The sequence below is a fragment of the Porites lutea genome, chromosome 9 (genome assembly GCF_958299795.1).
Source record: "Porites lutea chromosome 9, jaPorLute2.1, whole genome shotgun sequence".
NCBI classification, from domain to species: domain Eukaryota; kingdom Metazoa; phylum Cnidaria; class Anthozoa; order Scleractinia; family Poritidae; genus Porites; species Porites lutea.
In genome coordinates, this window is record NC_133209.1 from 1412501 (window position 1) to 1439154 (window position 26654).

Here is a 26654-nt window from a genome sequence, read left to right on the forward strand (position 1 = left end):
GGAAAATCATTTCAATAAGTTCTGAAGGTACCGTGCATTGATCGTACATATAACTTATTAAGAGGCGCGCCTTGACTATTCTTTGCGGAGGTCTTTTTGTTATATTAGGATGGGATTCACGAAATTTATTAACTAATGCTTTCAGTAAAAACAATTATGTTGGTATACTTCTCTGCACCCGACAGTTCTGATTTACTAATTGATTCACAACAGAAAACTATTTTCGCGAAGAAAGTTTTATTCTGTACATAGCTGTACCATATCATCTAGCTTGAAGCCACGAGTATTTGCACAGGTAGCCCATGCTCACAAGGCACGGCTAACTAAAACTCGCTGGAATCGCTCTAAAACGGCCAAAAGCGCCAAAAATATGCCATAAATATGCCATAAATAAAACATGTGGACCATGCTGACCTGGTAGGGTAGGGTATTTGACTCCTGAATAACGATAAATAAACTTTTCATGCAAACCTTAGTGAAGTGAAGAATACAGCTTATCAAACTAGTAGTGTTAAGCTCACTTATTATCGTCCGTCAAGATAAGTGCATGTCTTCTTTCAAAATAGAATTATCAGATATCAAGAGAGAATAACGGGATAATAATTAATTATTAATATTAATTATTTTGTTATTATAATTATTTTTCTTCTCTGCAAATATTTAGATTCCAACTACAATTACAGGTGCGATATTCGACAAGTATCGGTCTCGATCATTCAGTAACCGAGTTATCTAAACCTGATTCGCTTGATGGATTCTGGGAATTATCGGAACAAATCTTTAATAGAATAAGCGATAAAAGTGATCATATAAATTATTTATTTGGTAATCGCGATATTGCCATGTTTTTATAGCTCACTAGATCTTCTTACCTTATTTTATTTTTATATCCTGAATGCGATATAATTAAGTTATCTTATCTCACAACAACGATTCTCGCTTGTGAGCATGGCTTTGTATTCCTTTTTGAAAATGACAATATATCCCTTGCTGCCCTCAAAGTGAAGTGTGCGTGATACTTGCATTCCTTCCCCATCCCATTTTCTTATTTCTGGTTATTTGCTTCGAACCCCCCCCCCCCCCCCCCCCCCCTCACACCCCACATAACTCGAACTTTTTTCGATTTCCCTAGAAGGCTCGAGTTATCGGCAGTCGACTGTACAGAGATCCAAGAAACGGTGAACCGAGAAATAGAATCCCGGGGAAAAATGTGAAAATGACGTGGACGTTATTCGTCTCGCTGTCTTAACAGTATATCTTAAAACGTAGTAACCTTCGGGCTTTCTGGACGGAAAATGAATATTTGTACCTATAAAAGGTTCTCTTATGGTTGTGCGTAACGAAACGACAACGAAAAAAATGACGTCATACTGAGTTGAAGAATTGTTTCCTTTAGGGGTCAAATAAAGCATGAGCCACGAAGTGTTATGGTTACATTTATGTTAACAATTTTAGACTGATGGTGCAGTATAGTAAAAACCCCGCGAGTAGGAACCTAGTATTTAAGAACCCGTTAGGCTAAAATTTGCTAGTTCTCTGTACGAAACCTGTTCAGCTCTAAAATTTGAAACACGTTCTTAGTTTTAATGATTCTATAAATAAATAATAAAAAAATTTCTGTACACTTGGGCAAGTAGGATAAGTCAACATTCAGGATCCTCTTTGGAGGTGTCAATATCACCCCAGCTGCAATGTAAAGGCATGCAGATTTTATGTAAGGAATAAGCTGCATACCACTGAATACTATTAGCTACTACGTGGTTGTTTTTGTTTGTTTTTCAGAGAACCTAAATAGCCTATAACCACTTATGTAAGAAGCTGTTTAGGCTAAGTAACTTGGGAAAATGCCCTGAAATGCAGGTTCACACTCGCGCTTTTTTACTGTATTTGTGAGGGACAATAAATCGCATTCAATGACAATCGTGATTCTGTGTTTATCTTTCGTTGTTAGCATCTTCCAGTTTAACGCGTTGATATTCTTTGAATCTCTAGCCGCATTGAACAGAACACAGAGAAGGTGACAACCGAAGTAGGGCAAAGTGTGGCTAGTTTATGGGATCAAGATCTAACAGATATCTTAAGCATTCTCGGCGAAGAAAACAACTCCATTTCTTCCACCTTATCAGAGACCGATCTGCTCAGTATCCTTGATGAAGGTGATGGCCAGCTGCTACCTGCAACCTCACAATCCACTGGTGAACAGGGGATAAGCACTCTGCAAGATGCCACGATAATTCACAACACACCCTCTGATCAAACTAAAGTGCAAAATCAGCAGTTTCAGAGAACCCTCAGTCCGGGAACCAAGATGGAATCGAATGGCTCTGTGCTGCTGGAAAACGATCGATTGCAGATTGGACAAGCCCTTTCAGGCCAAGATACAGGTACCATCCTAAATGACGTCATAGCCAACACCACTCAAGCAGCCAGCCAATCTCCCACCAGTCACAACACCAAATACAATATGAATTACGCTGTGCGTACGACAGGTGCGAGCCCGCGTGGCGTAAAACGCCCCATATATGATCAGAGTGAACAAGTAGAACATTGTGACAAACAGATAATTGGGGGCTATACTCAGGCTAAAAAAAACATCAGAAATCCTACTCATTCAACAAATAACTTATTTACGATCCTTGGCTTGATCCTGCAAGCCTTTGAAAGTCCGATGACGAGAGAACTCGAAGAACGTTATATACGTGTCCTAAATAGAGCTCTTTTTGAGATCCGGAATGTCCGTAGATTTTTGCAGTAATCTCCGGGTAACACTTGATTTTGAACTGCGTGCACTTACTTTATCATTTCTCATAGAAGGAATCGCCCGTCTCGATTTTTATCTTCCGTTAAACCTTTCAATCGTAGCCATGTTGGATTTCACGCATATTTTTTTAAACGTAAGATAAAGAATTTCCTTGCGCAATAATTTGAAAGCAGTACAGTAGCCAGAGAAAACAACCGACATTTGCGACGCCACCACTGGTTTCCCCGCGAAATGACGTCTGAGAAACGAGTGCAGAATTCCATACTGATGACGCGTCACTACCCAGATCTGGGTAGTGCTTCTGATTGGTTGAATCAAATTTCCCACGCGGCGAGACCAATCTGCTCGTCTATCTGTACACACAATAATGACATCCCGTTTTATTGTCAATATCAGCCGTGAAGAGCTGATGCCCTATTAGCTGTTGCCTTTTGAATTCATTACTGTTAAGAATTTTAAATTCTTACTATCAGTTCCATACCCCTTGTAAATTTTTGTATAGTATAGTCTCGTCATTATCTTCAACAGTGTTCATCACCACTGTTTGTGTTTTATTTTTGATCAAACTACGATGGCCCAAGAACAAAAGTCCCTATGATACATCTATAATCCCACCTCCCTCCCCCCTCCCTTCCCCAGTTATAAGCTCCTCTCTTAGCTCTTGCATGTATTGAAATGAATTCGTTTTTTTACTCCGTTTTGAAGCTTAAAAAACGCGAGTAAATTCAAAAAGTATTTTGATCAACACTGTATGCTGTGTAGCTTGTTTTAAAACTCTTTAGTCGGGTTATAAGCTCCCCCCTCCCCCCTCCCCCCTCCCCCCTCCCCCAGTTTATAAGCTTTTCTGAATTCCCTTAAGAAATTGTACGAGCCCAGGGCTAATAAGAGGATGTTTACGGACGGTATTGGGGGCCTTCCGTTTGACGGTTAATTCCCGAATGACCTGTAGATGTTCTCAACTGTCAAGCACCGTGGGTAAGCTTCGGACGTGTGATTTTGAAATTGTGACACATTATTAGCACTCTTGGAAATGAGTGGTTTTAGAGGAGATCTAAAAATATAAAATTTAAAGGAATTACGAAGGAGATAAAGCTAGATAAGGCCTATGCGGGTTATTTTAAATCTCTGACCTTATAATCCTGTCTTGACCTGCACAGTCACAAGTAAAACAAATCTTAACAGCGTGAAAGTGCGACACTACTACAGGAATAAGAAGTATGGGCCTTTTACATATACATCTAGTCACAGGCGCAAAGGTTAGGGTAACTTTGCGAGATAGCCAAAAAAGTAGTCAATCACAAAACAGTAGGTAGTATATTGTAACATCAAATACAATAAAAAAAGAACACAATTGCAAGCAAGTAGATAATTACTCTTCAGCTTGTATTCGAATGGCTGCACAATAAGATTTCACCTATAGACCATTCGAAAATCAGACCTTTAAGGTTATGTTAAAACTATAACGAACAGCCTTCGTCCTGACACGAATACCATACCGTATAAGGCTTTCTTTCACACCAGGAACCCATACGTCCACACGTAAGAACAGTAATCTGAGTCATTTTTGTAACGGAGCGAACCTGGGCCAGGCCTATCTTGAAAGTGGATCATCACATGTCAGATAAGTTTTTTGTCGTGGTGTGTCTCCTATTTCTTTACGTCTGCAAGCAGGCTTAGTGTGAACAGGACCGCAGCGGAAGCAAATGAGTAGAAGCGAGAAGTGGAACCCAATGAAACAGAAATAAATATTCAGAAGTTAGGATCAAGGTCATTAAGCGAAGGCCGAGGTGTAGGTGCGGCCGGTCAAAGGGGGCGAACGCAGCATACCGGTCGGAAATCAAAATAGTTAGGGAAGTAAGAACAATAACTTTATCCCCGTGCATTCATTTTTACTTTTCCCTAGCCTACGTGGCAGGCGCAAAAAGGGGAGGGGGAGAGGGGGAGAGGGGGAGAGGGGGGGGAAAGCGCGAAAAGGAAAAATGAAGAGAGCTTACTCTCGCCCCAATCCCTCTCCATTTTTCCCTCCCCCCCACCTACCCTTCGACACTTTTCCCTCGTTATACGTAATATTCTAACAATCAGATAATTTCTCATGACTGACAAGTGTCATAAATGAATCACTCTGTGCACAGTCTTAGTATCAGTAACATTTATTTTCCTTATTTGTAAAAATCCCTGAATTGTACATGTAGTAGCATTATGCGGACCGATTAGAAACGAAAAACTATATAAAGAACTTTTGCTGGTGTATTGTATATACTGTTCGATAAAAAATCAAGTTATTATTGGACATCATAAGAAGATATCCACTAACGAGTTGTTCAGTATATGAAGTATCCTTAATAAATGTTGATTAAGGTTGTGTAAATTGCGTGTTCTTGCAATATTTTTAAAACCTTCTTTTACAGTTTGTAAATAGATCGTAGGTAAATAAGCTTGGACACCTCCTCACTTTTCTCGTGGAAATTATCTGGAGGACTGTCGAACTTACTGAATCTCTATCATGTCTCCGCCTAAAAAACCGACCATGCTAGTTTGGGGAGGACGAGTATATATGTCTTGCGCTAATTATGCATTTAGTAACTGAACGATTGTTGTTGTTGTTTCTTGGAGGATGAATCTTTTAACTGAGGTTGAGGTTTTGACTATACGATTGTCAGAAGATATTTTGAGGCCCACCCATTATAAGACAAACTTAAGGCAAGGGGCACATATACTGTATACAACAACCCACGGCCTGGCCAGTACCTCACGCATCCGCACAGCCATATCACCCTGGCAATAGCAGTCATGGACAGCTGTTTCGCCGTTATTGGGGCTCATCAGCCTGTCAAGAATCAAAATGTCGAAAATTCAAGTTAACCGTCAGTGAAGTCAGAGTGCGTGTATCCTGTGAGGCAGGCCTTTGAAAGGAAAGGGGAAGGACAGAAGCGCGAAAGGCGCGCAAGGGAAAGGAAAAGGAACCTCCCCTCCTCAAGGTCAAGCCTACCCCTCAAAATTCTATTAATGAATTGATTATTCAAAAAATGAATCCGTTAAGGTGACGTTACACGTGACGATTCGCAACGATGATTTTTAGCGCAGCACAGGGTTCAAATGTTGGAACAATATTTCAGCAATTCGAAACAATGTAACAAGACTAACAATAACGCTGTGTTACTAGTGTCAAATTCAATCAATCAATCAATGAATCAATCTTTATTCCTCCTATTAAGATAAAAAGACACATCTTAAGTTACATCATCACTTGGAAGTCTAAAAATACATAAGACATACTGTATACAACACCTTTTGCTGTTCATTACGAGAAAATACGCATTCATTTGCGTAAAACGGCGACCAACAGCGCGAAGATGCAAGTTTCGCCCTCGTTGGCCGGACACTTGGCAGTACACCCTCCACTACTGACTTTCAAGATGGTGTTAATGACTTTGACGTTGGCGTTAATGAAAGTATATTTCTCTCTTTTGCATGCCCAATGACGCATATGAATGCCCAAAAGTGTTATTGAATGTTGATTAAAATGCAAAAATCGTAATTGAATCTGATTTATGCGCAAATGTTCGTATTTTCGCGCTAATGAATGTATCTTCGCACTATTGGTCGCCATTTCACGAAAATGATTGCGTATCTTCTCGTAATGAACAGCAAAAGGTGAAATATTAGAAAGATCAAAGGTTATATCTAAAAATAAGCCTATTTACAAAAACATTCTTAAATCTATCAGTCTTTATTTCCGGGCGATGAGCGCTTTTGTTTCTAAGATGATACTTTGTTTCTTTCTTCTTCGGAATGATGTGACTAAGCGGGCAATCGGGATCCACTGAACGTACCTTGAAAAGCTTCTTATCTGCCTTTTCTAAAAGTTCTCGAATGTCCATACTCTTAAATGTGTATTTCCTTTTAAAGCATCTATCCAGAAAGTTTTGTATGACGGTGAGATCTGAGTCTATAGCGCCATAAACAGGCAGACCATAGGTGAAATTCGGTAAAACTAAGGCGCTAAATAGGTGGTCTACTTCACCTTGACTGAAACCTTCCTCCGTATAAAACAGACGCTTATTTGCCTTTAATCAACTCAGGGGCACCCAACGAGGATATAGTTCAAAACCACTTAACATAGCATTGTTGAACGTATTTTAGTATTCAAACGGTAGATATAGGCATATTTTTATCCCCTAAAAACTTTTCATCTGTTCGGATTTCCTAGCTGAAAGTCCAGTGATCCGAAAATTATAGGGATAAAAACTTACCTTCTCGAAAATTTCAGCCAGGAAAAGGCTCCCGAAAATTCTAGGTGGCCTTTTTTAGGGTCAAAATCCGTTAAAAATGGCAATTATACCATTTTGTACATGTTCGAAAATCCTAGGAGAGGCAGGCAAGCAAGAAATTCTACAACAAATGCTCCGAAAATTCTAGATCTCAAATCGTCTTCCGAACAGATATTTTCCCGAAAATTGCCGTTGGGTGCCCCTGTCAACTTAGCACGTACGTGTTAGCTATATTAACAATTCTCCTAAAACGTAACACCTGGGCAGCTCCGTACATTGCGGAACTTAGCACGTACGTGTTAGCTATATTAACAATTCTCCTAAAACGTAACACCTGGGCAGCTCCGTACATTGCGGAATGTTATTAACTTGCGCAATATCCTGAATAAAACCTTTCTTGCGAAAAATAGTTTCTTTACATTTCGACGGATTACAAATCGACATTCCTGCATGCGTAATGAGCAGTGAATATTTTACGAGAATTTCTCCATATTTGGTCAGACTAAAAATCTTTGAATGAATTTACATCAAATTCAGGGAAACTGAGCTGGAAGAACTTTTTATAACTGCCTCGCGTGTGAATTTACGGCTCAAAAGGCATGCAAGTATACAGAGATAAATCTGAAATCTACAACTAGCAACGGATTCCACTTTCGAACAATAAATTCATTAATGGAATCTTGAGGGGTAAGCTAGACCTAGTCATGTGTTACACAGCCGTTTTTAGTGTCGTCACGCAACGTTCCTCCCCCGGTTTCTCCCCACTAGTTCGGGGAGGAGCGTTGCGTGACGACACTAGCAGACTACGCTTGACCTGGCTTGAGTGTAAGTGGCCTTCTGATCCCTATTTCCTTAGCCGATAATCTCACCGCTAATCAACCTCTTGGGAATAAGTGACTCTAAAAGACTGGAACGGAAACGTTTTTAAAATAATAATGGTTATAAGCTACCAACAACTTCCTTTATCCGGTCACAGTCATGGAATTTTGTTAAATTTGTTGTTCTTGCTATTTTTGCCATATTTGTTGCTCAATCTTTTCACGTGGCAACAAAAAATTCTTGTTACTTTTAAGATTTTTGCGAAATTTGCTATTTCTTCTATACTTTTCTGATAGTATATAGTTTTCGATAAATATTTTTCGCCAAAGTTGCGAAAACAATTTGCCAGCAAATTTTTGCGAGCAAGATCGATCCTGGACATAAGTGACGCAAAGGGCAACCTTTTTGTGTTTGTCCTAGCTGCACCAGCCTGTTCCAAGCGTTCAGTTGGAGAGGACGGGATCAAAAAAAGTGACGGGGTAGGGGCAGGGAGAGAGAATGAAATTCCCCTATACTCAAACCCGTCTAACAGTTACATTATCTAAACAGCCTATGTAAAAAAAAAAGGAACAGCAACAATAGAGAGCCCCTGTCACTTTCAAGAAAACACTTATTCAAATTCAGTTTAGTTAAGTGTAAATCTCTTTATATCAGGAATGCAACTATAGTTCCTCGAGACGTAACTTGAGACGGATCTCTCTTGTAAGGGGGTCCTCATCTGCAGATTTAAGACTCTGAAGCTCAGTTTCGAAGTCAGATTCTATTGCAGATTGCGGCCATGTTTTAGTAGCTCAAGTCATCCATTTCAGTCGAAGTTACAGTGGCGTAGCGTGATATTTTGAAGATGTACGCACGCGGGGAAGAGTTAAGAAAAGTTGTAGCGCCAAAAGCGGCTCATCCCGGGGATCTGAACTTTTAAACTTAATAAGCAAGAATATGCAGCAGTCTGTAATTGTTTACAGTTTACCCATCTCTAGGGTTGCTGGTAAGGAACAGTGTGATGGGGAAAAAAGACCAGTGACGCCATCATAATTATGAAATAATAAAAAGTTAAAGGAAATACTAAATGTATCAAAAATGTAACAGTCATCCCGATTAAATGATAAACATGCTTTTTCAGGAAACAAAAAATCTATTTTTCCATATTTTAGCTGTTTATGTACGCACGGGGGTATATGCGAATATGGACGCTACGTTCCTGAGTTAATATTTCTCCACGCTGATTTCAGGCGCTATAGAAGAACGCTTGGTTTAAGATGTGCATTTTATTTTCAATCGTACCGGTAAAAAAGATTAACCATGGAAGGTAACAGATATTGAATAAGATAAAGAGAAATTAACTACATTGTAGGCTCGATTTCCCCCGCTCTCTCGAGGAGCGTGCATCGGCTTATTTTAAGAAGATCGTCTGGTAATCGAGCCAATCCAAGAGAGAGCTTTACTTTCTTGGTTTGAATAAGGTTAAATAAACGAAGGTTAAAAATAAACAAGTTAACAAACAAACGAAAAATTCCTTTGTTGGGCGAAAATGCTAGAACAATAAACTAACTTGGACATAAAAACTGGAGTTTCTTAATTTACGGGAAATTATGTTTTGAGCTCGTGCACACTATCGAAGAAAGAGGACGTCATAGAGCTAGGTAGGTTTGTAATAACTTAACCTGCCTTTGCTGCTTTTTACTCGCCAGATCATGTTTTCTGATATCAGATCAAATTGTTTAAGGCCATCAATTGACAGTATTCAGTCTCCTCGGCATCAAAATTAAATTGGGAACAAACTGAGTAAAGGTCCTTTTAAAGGGTAATAAATCCCCTCATGAGTTTTTCGTTAATCTGATGTCAGTTTGTTTAGTTTGGTTGTAAGTAGAAGTAAAATGAAGATAGAATGGATCCTTCCATAGCCGAGGTCAAGAGCACTACTTCCTATAACAGGCGATGGAGTTACATTTACAACATATTCTAACTGCGTTCTTAGTATTGTAAATCTAATCTCAAAACAGTTTGACTTTATAGGGAGTATGTTCTCCGCGACAAATAGAAAGAACATGCCACCACGGTTCCTGAGGGATTCCCCTGCTACGAGACGCCAGCCTACCGTGCACGTCCCATGTACGAGACCGGATTGTCTACGTGAATAATGATAAACAAAAGAGAGTATCTGTGATTCAGTGACATTATTGAGCTTACGTAGGTTGAGAGCAACCTCGTTCCCAGGGTTCTCTCCCACTCGCTCCGGAGGGCGGGTAGGAAAGAACCCTGGGAACGAGGTTGGGTTGAGAGATTTGAACAGACGCAGATTTTTTTTTTAGTCGTTTATTTACACATGTTAAAGTTACAAAATTTTAAAACAAAAAGAAAGTATATAACAATATTACGGATCGGACCAAAATTACATAAAACTCACCGCAATAGCATTAGACCCAGATTATTCCGGTAAGTTGAACTCTTTCTAATTGAAGAAAGCGGTTTTTCGAAGTCATACCTCTAACTCATTTTATCCCTGAATTCATCCAAAGATAAATCTTTAGGTGCTAACTTATTTATGTGCAAGTAATATTACGAAATAAAGTAGAGTATCTGTGATCCTCGATATTTTTTCTTCGTTCTAAAAAAACTGGTGCCTGCCTAGTACGCAGAATAGGAATCTTCCCGTTAACGTGTTTATATATTCTTTTAAATCACCAGCTGCATCGCTCAAAACACAGAGATGGAGTTAACTGTAGCAGGGCAAAGTGCCGCTAGTTTATGGGATCAGGATCTAACAGACATCTTAAGCATTCTGGGCGATGAAAACAACCCCATCTCTTTCAACTTATCAGAGAACGATCTGCTCAGTATCCTTGATGGAGGTGATGGGCAGCTGTTTTCTCCCTCACAAATAACTGGTGAACTGGAGCTAAGAACTCTACAAGCTGCCCCAAGTATTCACAACACACCCTCTGATCAAACAAAAGTGCAAAATCAGCCCGTCATGCAGTTTCAGAGAACCCTCAGTCTGGGAACCAGGATGGAATCGAATGACTCTGTGCTGCTGGAAAACGCCGAGCAAGTGGGGATTGGACAAGCCTTTTCAGGCCAAGATACAGGTACTGTCCAAATCGACGTCATAACCAACACCACTCAAGCAACCAACCAATCTCCAAGCAAACGTAACACCCCATACGATATGAATGGTACCAAGCAAAACACAGGAGCGATCCCGCGTGGTGTAAAACGCGCCATAGATAATCAGTGTAGAGAAATAGAGAGTACTGAAAAAAAGGCAATTGGGGATAATACTCAGGCTAGGAAAAAGTTCAGAAATCCTACTCAATCAACAAACAACTTATTTCGGATCCTTGGCTTGATCCTGCAAGCCTTTAAAAGTCCGCTGACAAGCGATCTCGAGGAACATTATGTACGTGTGCTGAACAGAGCGCTTATTGAGATCCAGAATGCCCATCCATTTTTGCAGTAATCTCAGGGTAACACTTGAATTTGAAACGCGTGCACCTACCCTACTATTTCTCATATGAGGAATCGCTGGTCTCGATTTTACAATAAATTAACCTTTCATGATCATAGCCATGTTGGATTTCAGGCAAATTGTTTACCTTAAAACATGGAATTGCCTTGTACATTAAATTGAAAAACAGTACGGACGAGCTTTAACAAATGAAGCAAAACCGGCCTTCAGGATTCTACCCTCAGACTGAACTGCTCGATTCTATGTAGTGTTGTATGGGGTAGCTGTGGTAAAACCTTCTCTAATAAGTTACAAAAACCCCAAAATCGTGCAGCTCGTGTACTCACCTTCTCCAACTATGAAGCTGACGCTCCCCAATTAAAAAAAAAAAACTAAATTGGGATAACCTAGAGACTCGATGTTAGATTCTTATAAAGCAGAAATAGTATATAAATCCTTAAACGGCTTATCACCGGATCGAAATTTATTCCACGTAGTGACATCAACAACCGTTATGACTTGTGAAATTCTGCAAATAAGCTTGCTGTTCCCCTGCCACGTACTATTAAACTGTTACAAAAATAGCTTCAGCTATGGTGGTGCGGGGGTTCCCTGGAGCAGACTACCTTCGAATGTTAGGCAGGCAGCCTCGCTAACTTCATTTCGTAGGTTACTAAGACATTCCGACACGGCATTCATGTCAAACAGGCTTTTTCTTTAGGAGTTGTATATACTTAGGTTGTATATAATTTAAGTTAGCTTAACTTAAGGCTTGTAACATTTTTACAAATTTTTACTGCTTGATGGAGTTGTTTAGGCGCGAGAGAAACCCGAGGGGACCCCCGGTCCTCGCGTTTCTCCCGCGCCTACATCTCATAAAACTCAAGACCCACAGAATCACGACATACCACGTGTCTTCCGGGGGGCAAGAGGGCTTAAATCAGAGTGTGTGGACATTTCCAAAATCCATCCGGTTATAAGCCCCCCCCCCCCCGCCCAGATATAAGCTCCTCTCTTAGCTCTTGCTTGTATTGAAACGAATTTGATTGTTTACCACGTTTTGACGCTTAAAAAAGTGAGTAAATTCAAAAAGTATTTTGATCAGCACTGCATGCTATGTAGCTTGTTTTGAAACACTTTTCTAGTCCGGTTATAAATCCCCCGTCCTCCTCGCCCCCCACTCCCCCTTCTCCCCCGTTTCTAAGCCCTTCTAAAACCAAGGAAGTTTACGGTATTGGGGCCTTTTGTTTGACGGTCAATTCCCGAATGAAAAATATGAAACGACAAACTGATCCTTACGGCAAGGCGATGAAGAAGCAAACAAAAGAATAAAGCAAAATATATATATATATATATATATATAAGCAAATTTGCCCAATATTTGGGTTTGAAAACAAACCTTCCTCTTCTTCTTTTTTTTCTTTTTGCCCCTGATCAACGAGGTTTAGAAGTATTGAAGGGGATAAGACCGAAGTGGGTTATTTTAACCCTTTCACTGCCAAATGTGGGCAAAGGCAAATTTCGACCAAAGTTCCACGTTTCATTTTCTAAAATTTTGTGAAACAAATGGCATAACATGAAAGTACAGGTAGAGAGCTTTCATTTGAATGGTCACATCATCGGATTTTGTCCATAGAATCAAAAGTTAAAGTCACCTTACAAAATTAACCCCATCAAACAATCTGGCAGTGAAAGAGTTAAATCCCAGACGACCTTATTATCCTGTCTTGACATGCGCAGTCACAAGTAAAACAAATCCTAATAGCATGAAAGTGCGACACTACAGTAATAAGAAGTATTGGCCTTTTAAATATCTAGTCACAGGCGAAAAGGGAGGGGAAGGGGGAGAGGAGGAGGGAAGAGGAGAGGGGAGAGGAGGGGGAAAGCGCGAAAGGGAAAAAGGAAGGGAGTTTACTCTCCCCAATCCCTCTCCTTTTTTCCTTTCCTCCCAATTCGATACTTTTCCCTCGTTACACATAAGATTCTAACAATCAGATAATTTCTCATGACTGACAAGTGTCATAAATGAATTACTCTGTGCACAGTCTTAGTATCAGTAACATTTATTTTCCTTATTTGTAAAAAAACCCTCAATTGTACATGTTGTAGCATTATGCGGACCGATTAGAATCGCTGATCGTATTAAGAAAAACTATATAAAGAACTTCTGCTGGTGTATTGTATATACTATTGAAAAAAAATCAAGATATTATTGGACATCATAAGAAGATATCCACTAACGAATTGTTCAGTATATGAAGTATCCTGAATAAATATTGATTAAGGTTGTGTGAATTGCTTGTTCTTGCAAATTTTTAAAACCTTCTTTTACAGTTTGTAAACAGATCGTAGGTAAATAAGCTTGGAAACCTCCTCACTTTTCTCGTGGAAATTATCTGGAGGACTGTCGAACTTACTGAATCTCTATCATGTCTTCGCCTAAACAAGCGACCATGCTAGTTTGTGGAGGACGAGTATATATTTCTTGCGCTAATTATGCATTTAGTAATAACCAGTGATAACGATTGTTGTTGTTGTTGATTAGAGGATAAATCTTTTAAATGAGGTTGCGGTTTTGACTACACCGGCCCTCCCATTATAAGACAAATTTAAAGCAAGGGGCACATATACACCAACCCACGGCCTGGCCAGTACCTCACGCATGCGCACAGCCATATCACCAGGGCAATGGCAGTCATGGACAGCTGTTTCGCCCTTATTGGGGCTCATCAGCCTGTCAAGAATCAAAATGTCGAAAATTCAAGTTAACCGTCAGTGAAGTCAGAGTGCGTGTATCCTGTGAGGCAGGCCTTTGAAAGGAAAGGGGAAGGACAGAAGCGCGAAAGGCGCGCAAGGGAAAGGAAAAGGAACCTCCCCTCCTCAAGGTCAAGCCTACCCCTCAAGATTCTATTAATGAATTGATTATTCAAAAAAAGAATCCGTTAAAGTGATGTTACACGTGACGATTCACAACGATGATTTTTAGCGCAGCACAGGGTTCCGAATGTTGAAACTGAATATTCAGCACTTCGAAACTATGTAACAACAATGTTGTAACGCTGTGTTACTAGTGTCAAATTCAATCATTCAATCAATCTTTATTCTTCCTATTAAGATAAAAAGATACATATTAAGTTACATCAGCAGTTGGAAGTCTAAAAAACCGTAACACATACTGTATACAAATATTAGAAAGATCAAAGATTGTATCCAAAAATAAGCCTATTTACAAAAACATTCTTAAATCTATCAGTCTTTATTTCCGGGCGATGAGCTCTTTTGTTTAAGGTGATACTTTGTTTCTTTCTTCTTCGGAATGATGTTACTAAGCGAGCAATCGAGATCCACTGAACGTACCCGTGAAAAGCTTTTTATCTGCCTTTTCTAAAAGTTCTCGAATGTCCATTCTCTTAGATGTGTATTTCCTTTTAAAGCATCTATCCAGAATGTTTTGTATGTGTAACAGGATGGGGCGGTCAGCAGCGGGAACGAGAAGGATTCAAGGATTTTCCAAAACAATTTATTTGACACTCAAATCCATCAGCAATACAGCAACAATAAAATAAAACAAAATAGAATAAACGGGAACTACTGAAAGATTAGACCTAGGAAAAGAATACAAAGTAAACTAAATGTTTGCGTGCAACAAAATAATGCAGAATACAATGCAATTGACTAAGGACTACAGAAGAATATCGAAAACCAGGAAAACATATTCTAAACTGTATACTAAGTTATTGTAGAATTCATAAAAAGAAAACGAAGATATTCTGTTCCAAATAGAATACAATGATCTGTAGTTGAAAGTGTAAACAACTACCAAATATGTTTAAACTAACACCAGAAAAGGATAAAAATACACCATAGAAAAGCGATATTGTGAAGACAAAAATAGAACGGAAGTGACGTATAGTGTCATGCAAATTAAATTTGAGAACCCGTGACAGAATAGTTGACGCGAGTTGCACAAGCGACACACGTCAGCGTGAATGTAATGGCAAATCCTACAGTGAAATGCAGTGTGAAATGGTATCCAACGGCTATTTAAGCAATAGACCACACTTTCTATGGGTTTACCGGCGTGATAACCCACGCGGGATGTTGGGAGAACACGAGAAAAGCTTGTAAATCACGAGCCGAAGGCGAGTGATTTACAAGCTTTTCGAGTGTTCTTCCAACATCCCAAGTGGGTTATCACGTCGGTAAACCCATAGAAAGTGTGGTCTATTGCTTTTATAAAATAACTTTTAGTAGAATGGAGTCTTTTAGGTAAAAAAATATGCTTTTAGTACCGTGATCAAGTCATGTCTTCTCTCTAAAGTCATCATAAGCCAATCATGATTCACGATTTAATAGCGCTGAACTTTCTCAAAACTCAGTTCAGTCAAACAACAAACAACAGCACTTCAAAACACGAGTTTTTACGCTCATTACATGATAACTAATGAAAGCTGTTTTACAGGAAAAGTGAACACATATTCATGCGAACGTACAATGAAAGAATACGTTCATGGTTTGTTTACTACAGAAGTAGAAATTAATTGAACATCAGACTGTACGCAGCTGTATTTTGTTTAGTCGATCCGTAAAAATTTCGTGCTTACAGACGGAACTGGCAGTTATTGTAATGGAGGACTTCATTCACTTTTTACAAGCCGCAGTGGTTTAAGATCTGTTTTCTGGACTTTATTATGATCAAGAAATGCTGCGGTAACGACGTGACTGCATTTACGAAGTTGTCGCATGTAACTTTATACAGGCACGTACAGCGCCCGATGGAAATATGTCAGTGGTGAAGAAAGGTTTCTTTGCCGTAGCCACATACTGGCGCTAATATTTGTCGGTTTGTGAAGTCAGGTAGTTTGAGGTAGGTTATGGCATCGATATCACCGAATAATTTGTGCAAATGTTGGAAAAAACCAGCCCGAAACTCTGACATCTTTCATCATCGTTGGCAGCTTGTTTACAACCTACAGCGGCCGATTTTGTACCATATCTTGATCAGGTCTCTTTTTGGAACAATTTCTTTCATTAAGGAATTTAATTTTGACATAAAATAAATCAAGAATGCTAAAACTATCCGTTTTGTTGCTGGTTGGCACATGGTTAATTTTTCCTAGAGACTTTCTACACCAGAAATTCACACAGTTGTTGTCTTTCTCTGCGATTTGGCATCGTCGTGAAATGTAAATTGCTTTCCAGCTTTGTACTTCATAACTTCTAAAGCTATGGCAGTCGCGATTGTGACCCTCAGTAATAAAATGTGTAAACCAACGCTTTTTATATTAAGAAGGGCTACGGTAAGTAACTTGTTCTGTTTTTTTAGCCTTTCTAAAATCGTTGTTTGCAGATCAATAGCGGATTTTGTTTATGGCTCGTGGTCCGGATGCCTTTTTCTATGGGTTTACCGGTATAATAAACCATAGGTTTTTGACCAATCAGATCACGCGTACTATCTCAGTTATTTTATAATTAAGAATTTGTTCATGCTTAGCGTGCGTATATCGAGTTATGGATGCACGCGGGAAGTTTGGAGAGCACGAGAGATGCGTAAGAGTTGCACGAGGCGATAGCCGAGTGCAACTCTAGCTTCTTGAGTGCTCTCCAAACTTCCCAAGTGCATCCATAACTCGATATACGCACAGCTAAAAGCATGAGCAAATTCTTTTATAACACAGCTGACAAAAATGCTCGCATTTTGATTAACTGCAAAATTCTCGTAACGCGCGACACAATAAAAAACGGTTCTATTGGCTGATTACGAACACACCACAATCGTCTAGTTTGAATTAAAATATTCTTTTTGTAAAAGTGAGAAAGAAAATTTGCTTCTTTATTCGTTAACGATCAATGGAAACTAAGCAGAAACAAAGGTAAAAGAGTCTTAAAGTTCACCTAAAGTTAAACTACTAACATGTTCGTAAGAAGTCGTGGAGTATGGTTTGGATTTGCTGAAAAGATGTTTACGTTTTGCTCGGCGAAATCCAGATCATCCTTCTTTAAACTTATATTCATTTACGAACATTGGCTGGTCATTACGGCTTCTTGAGAGGGCCTGGCAGCAGTAGTTTTTGTGACTAAGAAATTTATGTCTTCTTGTGTAATTTGTGTTGTTATTGCGAGAAATTCCTCCTTCAGTCGGATTGTCCGGAGATAACAAAGTGCATAACATTTTTAAAAACAACAATAAAAACGGAAATTTTGCCTTTCAATGTTGTTGATGGCCAGTTGGTGTCTGTTCTGTTCCGAGTGAATGTCTTTAGGCCAAAATTTGCTGCAGCTAGTCTTCGACAAATTTGCGAAACGCGCAACTTGCAAGTTTTTTTAATTCGGCTTTATTTTTGCTGCTTGTTGGATCAGGACCTAAAAGGTCAATGCCGATAGAAAAATTGGGCCGTTCTTCCCTGGTTTCTTCCATATTTTAAAGAGAAGGAAAAGTGCACTTAAAAGACCACAACTTTGCAGCCAGGTAAAAAAAAGTGCTCACGTCATCTTATTTACGCACGGGCGTGCGTAAATAAAGATTTTGTTCATAGCGGCTCAATAGGACTTATATAGGGCAAGCACGCGCGCTATGTTATAAAACATGATAAACAACGGGGTTCTTAATTAAGTAATTAAGTGGAACGGAAAAGAACTAATTTGCGAACAGATAATTCTTGACCTAACAGCACGACCTATGTGTATATTAAAATAAAGAAAAACTAATTCAAAAGACTAGGATATATAATAGAACAACAAAACTAGCCAATTAACAGTTGTAAACAGAAAGAGAGATTTGCAGTAAACAAAATGAATTTACTACAGTAGGTGTGTAATAATACGCGAAGAAAATTTAGCGACGCTACGAAGAATATGCGTCTCCGTTTACAAAAATAAAGCGAATAACAGCAGTGAAACAAAACGAGAAATTCGATGAATAACAGAACAAACTGGCCTAGTTCCTACTGATTGCAATTGGAATAGCGAAATTATAACGAATGAAAAAAAGTTATATTGAATTACTTAAATCACTAAACAGAATTATAACTAAGAAAAGACTAAACTAAGACTAAATTATTCGGTAATTAACGAGGTCAAGTACTTAAGCTAAATGACAAACAAACCAAACTATCCTTCCTTGCTAGAAGCAAGTTCGCTTGTTAACTTTACAGCTGCTGTAGTTTCTTCAGTGACTTCCAAACTCAACTGAATTACGGCTAAAGCGTGCCTCTACTTATACCAAAGTGTTAAATAATTTTGCACGCGGCAAAACAGTAAAAGGTGTGTTGCCAAATCACAGTAAAACAGAACGCCAGGATTTTCCTTAGGTTAATCCCACTAACTTAAAAATATAAGGTCAATTAAATGATTAAAATAATCTACCGAAAAGAAAAACCACGAAAAGCTAATATCCGCTACGGCATTTAGGTAATAACATGTAGGTTTGTGGGCACACGTACTATCATTCCTAAGCGATACACAAGCGTGGTAAATCAAACCGGGAAATTCCTAAGCGCAAAAATATTAGGAGCAAAATAATAGAAAAGTAATATATTTCTTGATGTAACGAAAAGTAGTGAAATTCTAGGTCTAGTGACCCTGTCACATATGACCGTGAGATCTGAGTCTACAACGCCATAAACAGGCAGACCACAAGTGAAAAACTAAGGCGCTAAATAGGTGGTCTACTTCACCTTGACTGAAACCTTCCTCCGTATAAAACAGACTCTTATTTGCCTTAATCAACTTAGCACGTACGTGTTAGCTATATTTACAATTCTCCTGAAACGTAACACCTCGGGCAGCCTCGTGCACAGTGCGGAATATTATTAACTTGCGCAGTATCCTAAATAAAACGTTTCTTGCCAAAAAGAGTTTCTTTACATTTCGACGGATTACAAATCGACATTCCTGCATGCGTAATGAGCAGTGAATATTTCACGAGAATTTCTCCATATTTGCTCAGATTGAAAATCTTTGAATGAATTTACATCAAATTCAGGGAAATTGGGCTGGAAGAAATTTCATAACTGCCTCGCGTGTGAATTCACGGCTCAGTACGCATGCAAGTATACAGAGATTTTGAAGATGTACGCACGCGGGGAAGAGTTAAGAAAAGTTGTGGTCTGAACTTTTAAACTTAATAAGCAGAAATATGCAGCAGTCTGTAGTTGTTTACAGTTTACTCATCTCTAGGGTTGTTGGTAAGGAAAAATGACTATAAAAGGTTAAAGGACATACTAAATGTATCAAACTGACGTAACAGTCATTCCGATCTTTGTCGTGATTTTTTATCGCTAATATTTATCTCAAAATGGATTTCTAAGAAACTACTTATTAAAATAAACTTGAACATAAAACTGGAGTTTCTTCAATAACGGGAAATTTTTTTTTGAGCTCGTGCACACTATCGAAGAAAGAGGACGCCATAGAGCTAGGTAAGTTTGTAATAACTTAACCTGCCTTTGCTGCTTTTTACTCGCCAGATCATGTTTTCTGATATCAGATCAAATTGTTTAAAGCCATCAATTGACAGTATTCAGTCTCCTCGGCATCAAAATTAAATTGGGAACAAACTGAGTAAAGGTCCATTTAAAGGGTAATAAATCCCCTCATGAGTTTTTTGTTAATCTGACGTCAGTTCGTTTAGTTTGGTTGTAACTAGAAGTAAAATGAAGATAGAATGGATCTTTCCATAGCCCACGGTCAAGTGCACTACTTCCTATACCAGGCGATGGAGTTACATTTACAACATATTCTAACTGCGTTCTTAGTATTGTAAATCTAATCTCAAAACAGTTTGACTTTATAGGGAGTATGTTCTCCGCGACAAATAGAAAGAACATGCCACCACGGTTCCCGCGGGATTCCCCTGCTACGATACGCCAGCCTACCGTGCACGTCCCATGTACGAGATCAGATTGTGTGCTCCCGGGTTGTATAAATCTGAAGTTACAGACTATGAATAACCAAACTAGAAAGACAAAGGTGCATGGAAATGGGCCTAAATCAAGGTGAGGCTAGGTATTTCAGGAAAAGCTCTGAAGGTATCATGCATTCATCAAACTTGTACGACGACATACAGGTCTTTTTGCTGCGAAGGGATTCACGAGTCTTATTACTATTGCTTTTAGTCGAAAAAGAATTATGTTGGTAAACCTGTCCTCTCTGCATCCGAAAATTCTGATTCAATAATTAATTTATAGCAAAAAACTATTTTCGCGGGGGAAATTTAACCGGTATATACACTTGTGCGAGTTTCGCGAAAAAGTCGGACAGTACTGTATAAATAAATTTGTGCGAACAACTTTACTCAGTAAAAACATTATCTTATTTGAAAATAACACATATATGCTAGTAAAAAAATTTGGGCGAAGAACTCTACGCGAAAACAATAATTCTGTAAAACACTATATATATATATATACTATTAAAAAAAAAATTGGGCGAGGAGCGTAACGCCAGCTCAATCACTCTATATAATAATAGATATACACTAGTAAAAGATTTTGGGCGATGAACTCTACGCGAACTTAACCACTCTGTATAATAATAAATATGTACCAGCAAAAAATTTGAAGGGAACAACTTTACGCGAGCTCAACCATTCTGTATACTAATTAATATATACTAGAAAAAAATTTGGGGCGCAAAACTATACGCGAGGTCAGCGACTCTGTATAATAACAAATATATACCAGTAAGAAATTTTAGGCGAAGAACTCTACGCGAGCTCAACCACTCTGTATATACTATCCCTGAGGAAATAAAGGGACTACTTGTAGTTTATGTTTTTTGTCCTTTTTTGTCCTTCACCGAAACAAATTGATGAACGTGTCTTAATTCCATTTGTACGTTGTCAAGTGGGTCCCAAATGCTTAAACATGTCCTTAATTATCGACCTTTCTATCTTTTTTATCTTTTTTTTTTTTTCTAGAGAGCAGAACTTCCCAATTAATGCCGCAATACGGAAAGCTACTGAGTGGCGTCAGCGCGATTTATCACGCAAATTTCACATTATGGCCTCTTGGCAATGTGATTTTAAAACAAAATTGAGTAGGGATGAAAGCCTCACAATAGTATCGTATGTGACCGAGTGTAACTTTCCTGTAAAAAAAGATTTACTGCCTGTTCCATTCCCACGTTCCTTTAAGTGGCATTAGAGATTTCTACTCTTTGTCTGTGTTGCTGTGTCACTTGCAGTACACATAAAAAGTCACTGAGCAGGACTTCTCCCAGGGAAGGTTGTATCATGACGTATGAAGGTCTCATCACGACGTAGGAAGTTCCTCATCATGACGTACCCTCTAAAATACGAGAACCCCAAAATGGGGGCGGGGGATATAAATGCAATAAATGTAGTCATCGTGTCAAAAGAAAAGCATTAAATATTGCAATTTTGCGTGACACCGGCCGGTAACACATTAACGTCCTTGGGGTACTCGACGAAGTTTTTACAGGGATGCTCGGTCTTGGGTTTCTCAGTACTCCTCATCCTTTTATACTACCGTATTTATTCGAATAAGCGCCCAACCTCGAATTAGCGCCCACCTCGAATAAGCGCCCATCCTAAAGGCAGAAAAAGTTAATAAGCGCCCAGCATCGAATAAGCGCCCACCCCACCCTACCCCCTTGCCCCTCACACCTCCCAAAAATTGAATAAGTACTAATAAGAGACTTCTCCGAGGACGGAGTTTTCTTCAGAGTGTTTTACAGAAACCTTGCTTTGTTACATCTTCGCGTTTTGTTTTTACTATTTATTGTTTTGTTGCAAAATAAACATACTGCACTTGCTGAAAATATTGAAAATTTATTAAGCGCCCAGCCTCGAATAAGCGCCCACTCTCAAGGTCCAAAAATTTAATAAGCGCCCAGGGCGGTTAATCGAATAAATACGGTATTACCAGTTTTAACAGAAAAGGTACCCCTCTCGTTAACTATCAAATAGTACCAGCATTTCTATTTTAAAACACTCAATTCCTTAAAACGCAGTGTTAAAACTTGAAATGCCTTATCTTTTTGATAGAAATAAATCGTGGGGAGTTCTTCGCCCAAATTTTTTTACTAGTATATATTTACTATTACACAGAATGATTGACCTCGCGTAGAGTTCCTAGCCCAAAATTTTTTACTGGTATATGTTTATAATTGTCCAGAATGATTGAGCTTGCTTGGAGTTCTTCGCCCAAATTTTTTTACAATTATATATTTACTATTACACAGAATTATTGACCTCGCGTAGAGTTCCTCGCCCAAGATCTTTTACCGATATATTCATATTAATACAGAATGATTGAGCTTGCGTGGAGTTCTTTGCCCAAAATTTTTTACTAGTAATGAATATCAATAAACAGGTAGAAAGTAATTGTTTACCCAAAAATTTTTATCGGTATAATACACATATATAGAAAAATATATATACTGGATAAAGATTACGAACAAAATTATTTATGCAGTACACTCTGACTTTTTATGAAAATTTGCAAATATGTTAATTTACGCGGAAAAGAAGGGCACAGCCAATTAAAACTCGCTGGAAACTGTGAAAAACACCAAAAACGTGCAATTAGTAAATTATAGGGACCATAAGGACGCACTAAACAGTGACTTTCCACACAAACCCTTATAATTTATTCTACACAACCAGCGATGCTCGCCGTGAACTTTGTACTGGCTGTTACTACATGTGTCTGAGTAAACTGCGACTTCCGAAGTTTCGCAATCTACGGTTGATGAGGTCGAGGCCCAAACTGTCTGTAGTTTTTTAAGCGGGGCATTGCCAACGGATTATCTTTAAAATGCCAAACAACAATCAACAAATTGACTTATTGATGATAAAGTGAAGTCAGTCCTAATATTGTCTAAGTGTTGTGAGTCCACGAGCCTCAGCTAAGAGGGATAATAAATCACGATAAAGACAATCATTTATTTTTCCGTGTTCGGGAATTCTGCCAACGTAGCAGGCGCCGATAATCATCTTATTACAGGCCGCGCGCCCTCGAGATTTTTCCATCGCCCTAAAAAACTGGCGCCTGCCCAATACGCAGAATAGGAATCTTCCAGTTAACGTGTTTATATTTTCATTTAAATCACCAGCTGCATCGCTCAAAACACAGAGATGGAGTTACCTACAGCAGGGCAAAGTGCGGCTAGTTTATGGGATCATGATCTAACAGACATCTTAAGCATTCTGGGAGATGAAAACAACCCCATCTCTTTCAACTTATCAGAGAACGATCTGCTCAGTATCCTTGATGGAGGTGATGGCCAGCTGTTTTCTCCCTCACAATTTACAGGTGAACCGGAGCAAAGAACTCTACAAGATACCCTAAGTATTCACAACACACCGTCTGATCAAACAAAAGTGCAAAATCAGCCCGTCATGCAGTTTCAGAGAACCCTCAGTCCGGGAACCAAGATGGAATCGAATGACTCTGTGCTGCTGGAAAACGCCGAGCAAGTGGGGATTGGACAAGCCTTTTCAGGCCAAGATACAGGTACTGTCCAAATCGACGTCATAGCCAACACCACTCAAGCAACCAACCAATCTCCAAGCAATAGTAACACCCCATACGATATGAATGGTACCGTGCAAAAAACAGGAGCAACCCCGCGTGGTGTAAAACGCCCCGTAGATAATCAGTATAGAGAAGTAGAGAGTACTAAGAAAGAGACAACTAGGGGCAATACTCAGGCTAGGAAAAAGTTCAGAAATCCTACTCAATCAACAAACAACTTATTTAGGATCCTTGGTTTGATCCTGCAAGCCTTTAAAAGTCCGCTGACAAGCGATCTCGAGGAATATTATATACGTGTGTTGAATAGAGCGCTTTTTGAGATCCGGAATGCCCATCAATTTTTGCAGCAATCTCAGGGTAACACTTGTATTTGAACTGCGTGTACTTACCTTACTATTTTTCATATGAGGAATCGCTGGTCTCGATTTTACAATAAATTAACCTTTCATGGTCGTAGCCATCATGGATTTCACGCAAATTGTTTACTTTAAAATATGGAATTGCCTGGGGTACGTTAAATTGAAAAACAGTACGCACGAGCTTTAACAAATGCAGCAAAACCACCCTTGACTCACTGAGGATTCTACCCTCAGACTGAACTGTTCGATTCTGTGTAGTGTAGTATGGGGTAGCTGTGGTAAAACATTCTTTAATAAGTCACAAAAACCCCAAAATCGTGCAGCTCGTGTATTCACCTTCTCCAACTATGAAGCTGACGTTCCCCAATTGCTAAAAAAAACTGAATTGGGATAACGTAGAGACTCGACGTCAGATTCTTATAAAGCAGAAATGGTCTATAAATCCTTAAACGGCTTATCACCGGATTGTAAATTTATTCCACGTAGTGACATCAATAACTGTTATGACTTGTGAAATTCTGCAAATAAGCTTGCTGTTCCCCTGCCACGCACTATTAAACTGTTACAAAAATAGCTTCAGCTATGGTGGTACGGGGGTTCCCTGGAACAGACTACCTTCGAATGTTAGGCAGGCAGCCTCGCTAACTTCATTTCGTAACTTACTAAGACATTCCGACACGGCATTCATGTAAAGCAGGCTTTCTCTTTAGGAGTTGTATATAATTAGATTGCATATAATTTAAGTTAGCTTAAGTTAAAGCTTGTAATATTTTTACAAATTTTTACTGCTTGATGTAGCTTGCGTGGCAGGCGTTTGAAAGGGAAGGGAAAGGGAGTTGTTTAGTTGCGAGAGAAACACGAAGGGAACCCCGGTCGTCGCCTTTCTCTCGCGCCTAAAACTCCTATACCACGTGTCTTCCGGGGGGCAAGAAGGCTTAAATCAGAGTGCGCGGATATTTCCCATCTACCTGTACCCATCTACCTGTACCCCCTCCCCCCAGATATAAGCTCCCCTCTTAGCTTTTGTTTGTATTGAAACAAATTCGATTGTTTACCACGTTTTGACGTTTAAAAAAGTGAGTAAATTCAAAAAGTATTTTGAGCAGCACTGCATGCTACGTAGCTTGTTTCGAAACACTCTTTTAGTTCGGTTATAAATCCCCCGTCTTCCTCGCCCTCCCCCCGCCCCCCAACCGTTTCTAAGCCCTCATATGAAACCAGGACTAATTGAAGAGGACCTTATTATCCTGTCTTGACCTGCACAGTCACTTGAAGTAAAACAAATCTTAATAGCGTGAAAGTGCGACACTTCAGTAATAAGAAGTATTGGCCTTTTAAATATCTAGTCACAGGCGCAAAGCGGGGCGGGGAGGGAGGGGGAGGGGAGGGGCGAGACGACGGGGAAAAGCGCGAAAGTGAAAAGGGTAGAGAGCTTACTCGCCCCACTCCCTCTCCTTTTTTCCCTTCCCTCCAATTCGACACTTTTCCCTCGTTACACGTAAGATTCTAACAATCAGATCATTTCTCATGATTGACAAGTGTCATAAATGAATCACTCTGTGCACAGTCTTCATTGTACAAATAGTATCAGTAACATTTATTTTCCTTATTTGTAAAAAGTCCCTCAATTGTACATGTTGTAGCATTATGCGGACCGATTAGAAACGCTGATCGTATTAAGAAAAACTATATAAAGAACTTCTGCTGGTGCATTGTATATACTATTGAAAAAAAAAAATCAAGTTATTATTGTACATCATAAGAAGATATCCACCAACGAGTTGTTCAGTATATGAAGTATCCTTAATAAATATTGATTAAGGTTGTGTAAATTGCGTTTTCTTGCAATATTTTTAAAACCTTTTTTTACAGTTTGTAAACAGATCGTAAGCAAATAAGCTTGGAAACCTCCTCGCTTTTCTCTTAGAAATTATCTGGAGCCACTGAAGAACTTACTGAATTTCTATCCTGTCGGCCTAAACAAGCGACCATGCTAATTTGTAGAGGACGACTATATATGTCTTGCGCTAATTATTCATTTAGTAATAACGATTGTTGTTGTTGTTGATTGGAGGATGAATCTTTTAAATGAGGTTGAGGTTTTGACTACACGATTGTCAGAAGATATTTTCCTGCCCACCCATCATAAGAAAAATGTAAAGCAAGGGGCACATATACACCAACCCAGTTTCCCCTCGGTTGACCGATGTTTTTTCGTTAGCTAGTCGCTCTCAAACGATACTTTGTCAGAAGATTCCTGAGAGTGAGAGCCACGAGTGATGGCGATGTGCATGTGTGACGATCCTCGTTTTATTGCACCGGGTTTTTTTCTCCTTTGCTAGATGCCGAAAAGACTTGGTATCATTGCTTTGAATTCCAGCCTATGTAATGGAAAGCTATCCATGTTCGGTTCCTCCGATTCAGTCAAAATTTTTGACTGAATTCCGGAATTGTTTTTGATGTTGGAATGCTTATTCGTAACAGGCTCCTGCAGACTTA